The sequence below is a fragment of the Stomoxys calcitrans genome, chromosome 3 (assembly GCF_963082655.1).
Source record: "Stomoxys calcitrans chromosome 3, idStoCalc2.1, whole genome shotgun sequence".
Lineage (NCBI taxonomy): Eukaryota > Metazoa > Arthropoda > Insecta > Diptera > Muscidae > Stomoxys > Stomoxys calcitrans.
In genome coordinates, this window is record NC_081554.1 from 55647178 (window position 1) to 55661324 (window position 14147).

Genomic DNA, 14147 nt, shown 5'->3' on the forward strand with positions numbered 1-14147 from the left:
TTTTTGGAATGTTTTTCTTCCTTTTGGTTTGGTTAGAGGTAGGAAAAACTTTCCATAGATTCGAGAGCAGCATCAGTTATATGCAATTTAGTTTAGCTCTTATGTGAATGGATGGATAAGCAACTTGAAATAAGTTTTTTGGGGCAATCTTGTATGAGATTTGCATAGATATGCCATAAATGCATCAAATCGTCCAAGCTTAGAAAAAAACATACAACGAATTCAGGCAATTTGCATTACACATTGGAAATTGGTTTTCAATTTTCATAGCACTTATGCGAAATATGGAAGAGACAACAACCATGTGGTGGTAATGCCAAATGCAAACATTTAACACTTTCTATCGTCTTGCTGCAAATCCTCAAATAAGAGGCTCAAAATACAATTATGAATGGATAAAGTGATCCAATAAGAAGATTACATTTGAAGGGGTAAATTTTGAGGAGATGAGGAGTGAAGCTAGAAAAAAAAAATGAACGAAAATTGGTTTATAATTTCAAAAAAAAACAAATAAAAGTAATGATTTACAATAATTGGCACCCAATGACAACAAACTTAAATTGTCGACCAACGCAAAGGCAGCATTCCTTTCGAATAAAAAAAATATGGCATAATTTCAGAGCAATGTAAGGTTGTAGCATAAATTTTAAGACTTCTAGCACCCATTGCCACAACAATTAAAATTGGCGCCCAACGTGTGGGCGGTATTATAGACATTTTAAATTAGCATCGTTTGAGTAAAGTTGTGGAGGCCACTGTGGCGCAAAGGTTAGCATGTCTGCCTATGACGCCGAACGCCTGGGTTCAAATCTAGGCGTGTACAGCGATGGTTATCCCCTAACATATGCTGGCCACATTTGTGAGGTTTACTGACATGTTAAAACTTCTCTTCCCTTATCATTGAGCTTAAAACTTTAATCGGACTGCACTCATTGATATGAGAGAAGTATCCCTAGTTCGTTAGCGGAATGTTCATGGTAAATTTAGTTAAGTAAAATGTATACATTTTTGATTAATGGCGTCCTAGTGCCTAGAAACCTGAACTTGGCTCCCAATGGGTGGACAACCTTTTAATGACATGACATACAGTTTTTTCAATACTTTAGACCTAATTGTAAGTAAAAGTATCAATTAAATCAAAGTGGCACCAAATGGCCAAAATATTTAAATTGGCGCCCAACATGCGGCGCCATCTTTTCCAAGCAGTAAACTGAATTCTGGATTAATGTTTGGCAAAACTGCAGGTAGAAGTATTACTTTAAGAGTGTTTGCATGATATGCATTAGCTGGCATACAACAAATGGCACAGTTTTAGGCCAACGTAAAGTTATAGCACAACCTTATGATTATTAGCACCGAATGGCAAAAACCTTAAAAGGGGTGACCAACATGTGGGCAAAATTTTGGCATAATTTAATTGAAATTGTAAGTAGGTGTAGCGATTTTTTTTTATCAATGACCCTAATTGCTAGAAATCTTAAATTGGCTCCCAACTTGTTGGCAACATTTTCAAAGCATGAAACTAAATTTTTAGGCAGAATTGTATGTAGAAGCATTATACATAAGTGGCATTAAATGCCAAAAACCCTCAAAGTGGCGCCCAACTTGCGGTAAGCATGTCCAAGAATTAAACTGTATTTTGGTATTATACTAAAAATACCTGATAACTGTAGATAGAAGTAGTATTTTCAGAGTATTCACATCCCATATGACTTGAACTGGTGTACAATGTTTAGGGAATATTCTAACACATGGCCAATAAGGCTGGCATACTTTCAGGCAAAAATAAAATAAAAGTAAGAAATTATTGGTGGCGCCCTGCGACAACAACTTTAATTGGTACGGGTAGCAATCCAACCGCTTGAAATAAATTGCGTAGAATACTTTTAAAATTTTTAGCACCCAATGGGAAAAAATCTTAAATTTGGCGCCCAACGTGTGTACAGCATTTTAGACATATAAAACTAATTTTAGCATAATTTAATTAAAATTGTAAGTAAATGCATAAATTTTTCATTAGAGGCACCTTAATGGGTAGAAATTTTAACGTGTAGACATGAAACAATCAAATTCTTGCAAATTGTGAGTTCAATAGATGAATTAGGATTAGTGGCACCCGATGCAGAAAACATTTTTAAATTGGCGCCTAACGTCTAGGCAGCATTACTAACGCATAACACAAAATGATTGCATACTTCTAGACAAAAGCTATAAGTAACTAGTAAGGAAAGGGAAAAGTGGGGCGGTGCCGACTGTATAATAAATACCCTACTCCTACCCTCTAAGTACAAAGTGGGAGCTATATCCAATTCTGAGCCAATTTGGTGGACTTCGACGTATGTTTGCAGATAGGTCATTAAATAATCCGTATTAAATTTCGAGCGAATATGTTAAAACTGTAATGACTACATTATTGCAAATAACCAAAAATTTGACGAACATATATATGGGAGCTATATCTTTCGGTCGGTAGATCGGCTTATATAACGGCTATATCAGTTTATGGACTGATCTAGACCATACTTGACACAGTTGTTGGAAATAAAAAAAAAAAAAACAATTCATGCAAAATTTCGGCAAAATCGGGTAAGAATTGCGCCCTCTAGAAGCTCAAGAAGTCAAGACCCAAGATCGTTTTATATAGCAGCTATATCAGGTTAGCCGCGTCATGCAAAATTTCAACCAACCCGATAGGTCTTGAGCCCTCTAGAGGCTCAAGAAGTATAAGAATTGCGCCCTCTAGAAGCTCAAGAAGTCAAGACCCACGATCGTATAGCAGCTATATCAGGTTATCAATCCATTTCAACCATACTAAGCATAGTTGTTGGAAGTCGTAATAATTTCAACCAAATCCGTAGGAATTACTCCCTCTAGAGGCTCAAGAAGTATGATGGGGATATCGGTTTATATGGCGGCTATATCAGTTTATGGACTGATTTAGACTATACTTGGCACAGTCGTAAGGAGTCAAAATAGAACAATATGCAAAATTTCAGCCAAATCGGATAAGAATTGCGACCTCTACAAGCTCTAGAAGTCAAGACCCAAGGTCGGTTTATATGGCAGCTATTGCAAAACAAAACACGATTTGGCCCATTTACAATCCCAACAGACCTACACTAATAAGAAGTATTTGTTCAAAATTTCAAGCGCCTAGCTTTACTCCTTCGAAAGTTAGCGTGCTTTCGACAGACGGACGGAAGGACGAACATGTTAAAAATGTCAAGCGCCTAGCTTCGAAATTTAGCGTGCTTTCGACAGACGTATGGACCGTGGAACATGGCTTGATCGACTTGAAATTTCATGACGATCAAGAATATATATACTTTATGGAGTCTTAGACGCATATTTTGAGGTGTTACAAACGGAGCGACGAAAATAGTATAGCCCCCATCCTAAGGTGGAGGGTACAAAAATCGGGCGATGCAAATAATGGCAGCTTTATCTAAATCCGGACCGATTTCTATAAAATTCACCAGTAATATTAAGAGTCACTAGAAAATCCCAATTTCGGAAAAATCGGTTAACAAATGAGCCCTTTATTAAAATATTACTCAAAATAGGACGAACATATATATGGGAGCTATATCTAAATCTGAACCGATTACGATTAAACTCTATAGATATTGTGGTAGTCGTCGCGGAAAGCGTTTTTCAAAACTTTGGGAAGATTGGTCAATAAATGCGCTTGCAGTGGCTCTAGAAGTGAAAATCGGGCGATATATATGAGAGAGCTATATCTAAATCTGAACCGATTTCCATGAAATTGACCACTTATATTAAGAGTCATAAGCTAATCCTCGCTGCCAAATTTCGAGAGAATCGGTTAACAAATGAGCACTTTATTGCAATATTTCTCAAAATCGGACGACCATATATATATGGGAGCTATATCGAAATCTAAACCGATTTTTTCCAGTTTCAATAGGCTTCGTCTGTACCGCAAATAAAATGTATGTGCAAAATTCCAAGACGATTGGATGAAAATTGCGACCTGTAGTTTGTACGCAAATAAACATGGACAGACGGACATGGCTAAATCGAATCAGAAGCTGATTCTGAGTCGATCGGTATACTTATCAATGGGTCTATCTGTCTTCCTTCTGGGTGTTACAAACAAATGCACTTGGGGTAGGAAAATGTCTATTTGAGATAAGAGTGACCTATTGCAAAAAAAGAGAATTTTAAATTGGCGCCCAACGTGTGTTCCCTTCTTTAATGTTGGCAACATCAATAATGAATTGTTGAAGAAAAGTTTTTGCCGGGGGCAATTTTTTTTTAAAGCCACCACCTGCTGTAATCCATCTCCACCGATTTGAACCAGAGAATTTTATCTTTAGTATTTTTATTTAATTTATTTTTTTTTATTTTCCCTCTTCTTACAGTGTTAGATATTTAAAACAGCAAAAATCCATAGGAGAAGTAGTGAGTGAAATACAACCTATAAAGTGATACAGCCAAACATTCCACGAAAAGAAAAAAAAACGATATTTTAAATCAAAAAATCTGATAGTACGGGATAAAAAGTGTGCAATATTGAAAAAATAGCTTAAAAAAAGTGTTTAAAAAAACTAAAACAAAATCAGCTGCAGAAAAAAATCGATTTTATTATTAATGTGAAGAAAAACATAATAGTTAGCGAATAACGGAAACACACACAAGATTAAAAAAAAACATTTTAAACTTCAAAAAAAACTATGGAATGAATAAATATTTTAACTAAAATATTAGAAAATATATAAAAAATTTTTTAATGCCCAGTTTTATAGCAAGTGATTGAATTTTTACAAAAAAAATTACAAAAAAATTCCAGTAAATCATTTCAACAAAAAAGTCCCATTTTTTTTGGTTTCCATGTGAGAAAAGGAAATCTTTTACAACTTGTGCAATTTTTATGTCATTTATAACATTTTTATACAAAATACAATTTAAACAACCACCACCATAGAGAAAGTAAATCCCTCCTCGTTAAACAAGAATCCCATCTAACCAACCATTAAACGCTGCCAATTGTTTCCTAAATACATATAAATAAATATATATAAGAAAAATAAATAAATTCCAAGCCCATAAAAAAAAAGAAAACTAAGTACTTTTTAAAGTCTGCAGTTAGGTTAGATACAACCGCCGCCGCCGCCTACTTCTCCCCCTCCTCTTCAAAACCTTTACAAAAAAGGATTATTTTTATTGTTAATTAAACAGCCACAATAAAAGCAGAACAAAAAAATACAAGGGAATAAGTAAGCCGAGACAGAGAAAAACAAACGATAACTGCTTAATAAAAAATCAGCCAAGCATACAACAACCCGCGAAGATTCAACATCGAAAACAATAAAAAAATAAAAAATAACGAAAAACAAGACAAACAAACGCGTTAAACTTTTGTTTCCCCTGCCAAAAAACCCCACGGTTAAATGTAGGATCTGGTGTTTGCCTGCATCAAACAAATCGTTAAACACAAAAAGAGAACACCCAACGAAATTAAGGATTATTAAGGATTTTTCCTTGCTTTGTTTGCCCTTTTAAAAACGAAACTAAGGAAAAACGAGCCAAAATACATAAAATTTGAAATCTATAAACAACAAACACCAAAAACAAGAAAGTAAGTACCACAAAATTTCTTTATTTTTAATTGAGCAACCCTTTTTCACCAACAAGAAAAAGGGGGAAAACAGCCACAAAACTCAACTTACGTTAGAAAAAAACAACAACAACATAAAAGGGAAATGATTTTTGCTTTTGTTTAAATATAGCCAGAGCATTAAAAAAAAATCAAAATTTATTTAGACATTTAAAATATTTTAAGATCTTGATAGGGTTAAAGCAAACAGTTTTTCTTTTTTGGTGGCATTGCTTAAATTAAACCAATGGCGCCCAACGAGGAAAAGTCTTTTTTGTTTTCTACTTTTTTTGTGCAGTTATCATGCATAATTGAAATTAGTTATAGCACTTGATTATTAGATGGCAGTATCTCATTGACTTTTAAATGTTAGCGTAGCGTTTTTTGGGTCATTAGTTATTAAATGGCGCCCAACGTGTAGGCATGCAACAATAATAAACAAATGTGAATGACTGGGGGAAGACTAACCTATCATTAATGTTGGGATATGTGAAAGTAAATGGAGTAAGAAAATTTACAGTAATATAGTAAAAGAGTTCTTAACATTTAGTTTATCATGTCATATATAAAACGGAAATATGCTTTAGGTTAAGTAAAGTTGGTAGGGTAGTTGATGGTATATAAGGAGGAGGAGTTAAAGTAGTCGAAACTTTTGTTAATGCACAAAATTCTTTATTCAGACAAAAAATCCTCAACAAACCGCAAAGAAAAACTTATTATACCCACCACCATAGGATGGGGGTATACTAATCTAGTCATTCCGTTTGTAATACCTCAAAATATTGATCTAGGACCCCATAAAGTATTTATTCTTGATTGTCTCGAAATTTCTATTCGAACTAGCCATCTCAGTCCGTCCGTCCTTTCGTTCGTCCTTCTGTCCGTCCTTCCGTCCGTTCTTCCGTCCGTCCTTCCGTCCGTCCTTCCGTCCATCCTTCCGTCCGTCCTTCCGTCCGTCCTTCCGTCCGTCCTTCTGTCCGCCCTTCCGTCCGTCCTTCCGTCCCTCCGTCCGTCCGTTCGTCCTTCCGCCCGTCCTTCCGTCCGTCCTTCCGTCCGTCCTTCCGTCCGTCCTTCCGTCCGTCCTTCCGTCCGTCCTTCCGTCCGTCCTTCCGTCCGTCCTTCCGTCCGTCCTTCCGTCCGTCCTTCCGTCCGTCCTTCCGTCCGTCCTTCCGTCCGTCCTTCCGTCCGTCCTTCCGTCCGTCCTTCCGTCCGTCCTTCCGTCCGTCCTTCCGTCCGTCCTTCCGTCCGTCCGTCCTTCCGTCCGTCCTTCCGTCCGTCCTTCCGTCCGTCCTTCCGTCCGTCCTTCCGTCCGTCCTTCCGTCCGTCCTTCCGTCCGTCCTTCCGTCCGTCCTTCCGTCCGTCCTTCCGTCCGTCCTTCCGTCCGTCCTTCCGTCCGTCCTTCCGTCCGTCCTTCCGTCCGTCCTTCCGTCCGTCCTTCCGTCCGTCCTTCCGTCCGTCCTTCCGTCCGTCCTTCCGTCCGTCCTTCCGTCCGTCCTTCCGTCCGTCCTTCCGTCCGTCCTTCCGTCCGTCCTTCCGTCCGTCCTTCCGTCCGTCCTTCCGTCCGTCCTTCCGTCCGTCCTTCCGTCCGTCCGCATTAGGAGGGGAAAACCACCGCTGACAATTTTTTCTGATGGTCTCGCCAGGATTCGAACCCAGGCGTTCAGCGTCATAGGCGGACATGGTAAGCACTGCGCCACGGTGGTCTCCGCTCGCTTTATAATAGCTGCTAGAATACTCTAAGTACGGCCCAATTTCCGGGCGCAGGCAGTGGTAGTCGCAGACGAGCGCGATGGGATTCGTTGTACGGACCCCACTTACCTCAGTATCCGAGCTGAATCTGGAAATAATCAGGGTAGTCAACGAACATAAACGGAATTTGTGGCTGGGACACTAGGAGCAATGTAATTTCGGCACCAGTTTAGAGTAGTAGCTGTGGTCTACTGTTAAGTCACTCACATCCTGGTAGACGGGACGACAGGAGCTCAGTCACTTTTGGCGACTGATCCAAAGAGACGCACCTGGTTGTTCAACCATCAATTTATTGTGCATCCCCAGAGTGACTGGGCAAGGAGGAGAGCCATTCGTCGTATCCGTGATCTCCAAGCCGATGGACTGCCATCGCAATATACCGTGGGCGAAGTTACAAATGTAATTCATGGCGCCAAATCATCCAAGGCGTTGGGCCCCCACAAGATCTCAATACTGATGGTGAAGAATCTGGATTTACCTGTAGTTGAGTATCTTACTACTGTCCTCAACCCGTCTTTGAGCACTCTTAAGGCCTTAACAGAATGAGCGCGTTGAGAAGCGGAGCGTAGAAAACGACCAAAACCACTACTTCACGTGTGGCAACACGCTCGCTTCATGCGTCCAAGTTGAAACATTTTTAATTTTTTACGCTTTCTTTTTGTGGGATTTGTGTGCAGCGTTGCATTTTTGCAACAATGGACAGGGTTCCCGCTATTGAAGCCTGGAAAGGACCTGAGTTTGGGGGAGTCGTACACACGCATGCCGAGTTTTACGCAGATACCTGCCATCACGGCCCAAACCTGCGAGGCCCAAGGGTGAATACAATGCGTCTACCAACGCCCCCACATGTGGTAACCCACACATGAGTACCAATTTGATTCCACGTATTTGGACGTGTTCACCTCCTTGGTTAGGAGCGGAGCACTACCTAAAACTCCTACCGATTTATGGGTCACGGCACCCGGTTGAAAACGCAACTCCACGCCGAGCTTATGCTCTACCCGCGATTTGGGTACAAACCACAGCCACCACGTTGCTCCCCACTGGGGCCTCACCATTGTCAGGCTGGAACCAAAGTTCCAGGGGCTCCTGACACCCGTGGTACCAGTCCGCTCTTCCTTCTCTCAACTGGCTACTGCTGAGGGCTTGAGGCATTACTGTTCCCGAGCCTCGTAGGAGAATTTCCATTCGCCGAGCATCAGCATGGATTTCGAAGACTGGATAGACCAACAACAGCTTTGCATGCCATCACCGCACTCATTTGCCGTGGGGTTCAATTAGTCCCGGCCATATGATAGAACGGTTCTCGTGGTCAACCATGCTAAGCTATTCGAGACCATCGCCAATACGTCCCTCCAGCTAGGCCAGTGATTTGTGGAATTTAAGGATAAGAAGTCGAAGCACCGTAGAGTAAAACAGGGAGTTCCCCAAGGGGGGGGGAAGGGGGGGGGGGGGTGATATCTCCGACACTGTTTAACCTTTAACTATCCTCCATTCCACCAGGCAGCCCTTGCCGATGAAGGTTTTCATCGCGTCAATCCGGTACTGGCTGCCATGGGATTGACTAGGTTTGGCAATGTTTGTAGGTTAGGTAAGACAATATCAGGTCCTTAGAAGTAGAAGAAGTCGAAAAGTAATCCAAAAAATTCTATATTCAGACACAATATTCTCAACAAACCCCAAAGAAACAATTTTTACAGAATACTTCACAAAGCAAAAATTCAAAATCTTACAGAAATCATCCCAATGTGGCTTCAATTATGAATGACTATGGCATATTTGCCGAATAAAGCAAAACTTTTTTATGATAATAATGAAGTTCTCAGCTGAATAGTGGTCAACTTTGTGATTTCGTTGCCATCATTATGACAATAAGGTCCCCCACCCCCCCCCCCCCCCAAGCATTGAGCATGGCTTGTCCAACACAAAAGACTCGATTTTGGGAATGTTTAGCAAAAAAATCCAAAAAAAAGAGAAAATGCTGAGGTGATGATTTTTTTTTTGATTTCGTGTGCGAGCGTGCGAGTAAATTTTTTGATACGAACTTTTGTAACGGTCAATGAACTTGACGCTGCTGCTTGCTAACGATAGCAATTATTTGTTTTATTTTTTTTTTTGTAATTTTTCGCTTGGTTTCTCTGTTATATTTTGTCTCTCGTTTTTTTTTGATTATCTTTTCTTTTGAATTTTTAAATTCCAAAGGAAAACAACCCAAAACATCATATTTTAATTGAAGGTATAACAAGATTGTGTGTGTGTGTGTGTGTGGAGGAAGACTTTTTAAATATTTTTAGGGCAGAAACTCGACGCCGCATGGTTGGCAAGTAGTGCAGGTCTTTGTTTTCTTTTCCAATTCTATTTACATTTGGGCCTTAAATTAAGTTTTTGCTGGAAAGAAAAACAAGCAAAACATTGCAGTTGATTTTCGATATGCTCCAAAGAAGATGTTGTTGACTTATTTGCATTTCATTCGACAATTGCTAGAGCCACACATCTTAATTGCATTATCAACGAGGCAAACAAATACAAAAGTGTTGGTGTTTACTTTTGTGTAAAAAGTAAAAATAAACAAATGTTAATAATAACAAAATTCTACGAATAAAAGACTGAAATTTCAATTAAGTAAAAGATGACGAAAAAATGTAAAAATTTTAAATTCCATTCAAAATATTGAAGAATGTTGTCCGCTGCACCTTCTTTAACTCTCTGATATCTTTTTAGGGTTGGGACACTTCGCCTTGAATGTGTATATCGAATTCGTGCCACTGTGGTCTATGTCCGCTTGTAATGCTCAACGCCGAATGCGTTCAAATCCTGGCCATAATATCAGACAAAATTTAAAGCGGGTGACATTTGCCATGCAGGGTCATGTAAAAAATTCTCCCCAGAAAAAAAAGTTCTTAATCATTGAGATTAAACTTGAATCGAAAAACTTTCATTGATGTGCATAAAGTGTGCCCCTTCTCGGTTTCTGGGCAAATTTTTACTCCCCTCAAATTCGTGCTGCACTCCCAAAATCCATTTAATGTGAGCCCCATATTGCCATGGTCAGTAAATATGAAATGTTTGGAGGGTGTTTTGGGGCTGGGGCGGCCACCGGCACTTTGCTCTGAAAATAGATATCAAATTCGTTCCTTACTCCCAAATACCATTGATTTGAGCTCCATATTGCCTTAATCGGAAATGAAGTTCAGTTTAGGGGGTGCTTTAGGGCGTACTCCCAAACACTTGGCTCAAAAATTGGATATCAAATTCGTTTTCTACTCTCAAACACTTTTTATTTGAGTCCCATATTGTCATAATGGATCAAATAACCCATTTGACATATCTTTAGGAGGAAAAGCGCCACCTAGAGTTGAACGCAAATGTTAATGTCATATTCGTAATCTACTCCCAAGTACATTTCATTTGAGTCCCATACAGGCATGGTCGGCTAATATGCCCCTTCGGGGGTATTTGGGGTGGGGCGACCTCTTATTTGAGTTATAATGGGTCAAATAACCCATTTGACATATCTTTAGGAGGAAAAGCGCCAACTAGAGTTGAACACAAATTTTAATGTCATATTCGTAATCTTCTTCCAAATACATTTCATTTGAGCCCCATATAGATATGGTCGGCTAATATGCCCCTTCGGGGGTACTTGGGGTGGGGCGACCTCCCACTACTTGGACCTAATTTTTTATGCCATATTTGTAATCTACTGTCGAATATTGACATGAACGCTCAAAATGTGTGTTTGGGGGAATTTTAGCGTTGGGTCTAAATACCCATCGATTTTGACCTAAATTTTAATGCCATATTCGCATTCTACTCTCCAATACCTTTCATTTGATACCCATATTGTCCGAATCGGCCAATTTTTGATTTTGGGTAAATGGGGAGGGTCCGCCCCTTCCGAAATCAACAAATTATAAAGTCTGTTTCTCATTCCAGACCACATTCGCAATCTACTCCCGAATACCTTTCATTTAAGTCCCATATTGTCATGATCGTCCTAATAACCTATTTTAGGGGGTTTTTGGGGTTAGGACGGCCCCCAGTTACTTGTACCCAATTTTTAATATGAAATTCCTACTTTACTCCTGAATATCTTTCATTTGATACCCGTTATGTCTCGATCGGTCCATTTTTGATCTTGGGTGTGTTATTGGGTAAAGGGGGAGGGTCCGCCCCCTTCCGAAATCGACAACTTATAAAGCCTGTTTCTCCTTCCTGACCATATTTGCAATCTACTCTCGAATACCTTTCATTTGAGTCCCATATTGTCCCGATCGGTCCACTTTTGATTTTGGGTGTGTTTTCGGGTAAAGGGGGAGGGTCCGCCCCCTTTCGAAATCAACAAATTATAAAGCCTATTTCTCATTCCAGACCATATTTGCAATCTACTCTCGAATACCTTTCATTTGAGTCCCATATTGTCATAATCTTGAGTTATTATACGCAAACCAAATTTCGCTTAAATCGCCCCGAACATCTCCGAGATCCTGCCCTTTTTGAAAATAGGGTAAGGGGAGGGTCCGGCCATTAAAGTTTCGATGCTAGATCGACTTCGTTCTCTTGGTTTTGGTGGTGGATTGGAGCAACCAAAACCTTTACCCCGAAAGTGGATATCAGATGCGTAATCTACACCTAAAAACCACCTTTGAGCTACACATTGCTATAGTCGGTATATATGACTGGTTTAAAGTATGAGGTGAGGCATCCATGAAACACTTAGCCATAAAACAGATATCAGATTTCCGCCCCTTTTTGCCAAAGTCCACAAATATGTCCAGTTTGAAGGGCATGTAGGGTGGGCGGCATCCCACGCAGTCAGCCCAGTAAAAATGTCACCACCGTGCTCTACTCTCAAATTCTTTTTATTTAAAACCCAATTGCCATTGGTTTAGTGGGCCTTTATGGAATGAGACGACACTTGGCCTCAAAATTGGATACCTATATCCCCGACAATTGGAGGGTTGTTGTCAAAACAGTGGTGAAAAACACATTATCAACTTTGAACACTCTCTGCTGTACCTCTCGCTATATTTCTTTGTTCGGGTTGGCTTTGCTATTGGATTATTTGTATCCCCCAATAGATGGCGCTGAATTTGATGTTTGTGATGCTTGCTGTTGATTCCCATCACTTTCTCATAATTTTGTCTATTTTTGAATTCAATCGAATTTTCACTTTTGTCGGCCTATCTAATGTTGCCGTTGCGTATGGATAAGCATATTCGGTAATGGTACTGAATGAAGGCCTGGGTTCGAATTTGGGGATAAATAAATTTTCAACAGTGGATATTCCTTCAATAATAGTGCGACAACTATGAATAATTATCCATGGAAGACTTCAGTAGAAAAACTTACGGCCTAGAATACTAACTTTATTTTTATACCCTCCACCATAGAATGGGGGTATACTAATTTCGTCATTCTGTTTGTAACTCCTCGAAATATTCCTCTGAGGCCCCATAAAGTATGACATTTTAAGTCGATCTAGCCATGTACGTCCGTCTGTCTGTCGAAAGCACGCTAACTTTTGTAGAAGTAAAGCTAGCCGGATGAAATTTTGCACGAATACTTCTTATTTGTGTACGTCGGTTGGGATTGTAAATGGGGCATGTTTTGATATAGCTACCATATAAACCGATCTTGGGTCTTGACTTCTTGAGCCGCTAGCGGGCGCAATTCTTATCCGATTTGCCTGAAATTTTGCATTAGGTGTTTTGTTATGATTTACAGCAACTGTGGTAAGTGTGGTTCAAATCGGTGCATAACCTGATGTAGCTGTCATATAAACTGATCTGGGGTCTTGACTTCTTGAGCCTATAGAGGGCGCATTTCTTATCCGATTTGGCTGAAATTTTTTACAACGACTAATGACCTTCATTCCCGCTAAAGAGCGCAATTTTTATTCGAATTGGCTGAAATTTTAGTTTGTGGTCTAGCCCGTTAGTGCTTATCGGCACACCACTTGGACCGGACTTTAAATAGGTAGCCTCTTATCGTTGAGCTAAAATAACAATCAAACACGCTCAACTCTGGTTTCGCTTTCGAAACATAGAAAGAATGTCACCTTTGTAATGTATCCCAGTCTCCAATAACTCTGATTCTGTGTTTGTTGCGCCTTCCCTTCTAACCGTTAGCAAAAACTATTCTAAAAAAATACATCTCGCTTGATACCCACACTTCTATGATCGGTCAATTAGACTATTTGCGGTGGTTTTATAAAACAGAGCCTCCTCTCAGTTCCTTGGATCCAAATTTAACTTGCATAGTCGTATTCTTCTCCAGAATACCTTTCTGTTATGTCAAATACCATTCTGTTGTGATTGCTCAATGTGTCTGTTAGGGGGGGTTTCGAAGTTTTTCGCGGCTCCACAGATACTTAGACTAAAAATTTACTATCAGATTCGTATTCAACTCCGAAAAACCATTGAATTGAGTCCCATATTGTCATTGGTCAATATGTCTGTTAGATGGCTTTTTTGCATTGCGTGTTAAGACGGTGGGTCAGCACCCAGGCTCTTGGTCCGGAAAGTGAATATTAGTTTCGTGCTCTCCTTCCAAATATCTTTCATTCAAGACCCATATTGTTATAGTCGGTTAATTTGTCCGGTTTGGGTGGTATTGGGGTTGGGGCTGCCCCCGGGTACTTGGATCCAATTTTAATACCATATTCGTATTCTACTCTCCAATACCTTTCATTTGATATCCATTTTGTTCCGTTCGGTCCATTTTTGATTTTGTATGGTGTTTTTGGTGTAAGGGGGGAGGGCATGCCCCCTTCAGA

General features: G+C 39.9%; 1 protein-coding gene across 1 annotated transcript in view; it reads left to right on the forward strand.

The window, feature by feature from the left end:
• Positions 1-5339: 5339 nt before the first annotated feature.
• LOC106092768 (fibronectin type-III domain-containing protein 3A) overlaps positions 5340-14147 on the forward strand; it is a 587249-nt gene continuing 578441 nt past the window's right edge. Inside the window, exon 1 of the mRNA XM_059366134.1 lies at positions 5340-5602. The gene's annotated coding sequence lies outside the window, so the exon portion shown is untranslated. The remainder of the gene's footprint in view (positions 5603-14147) is intronic.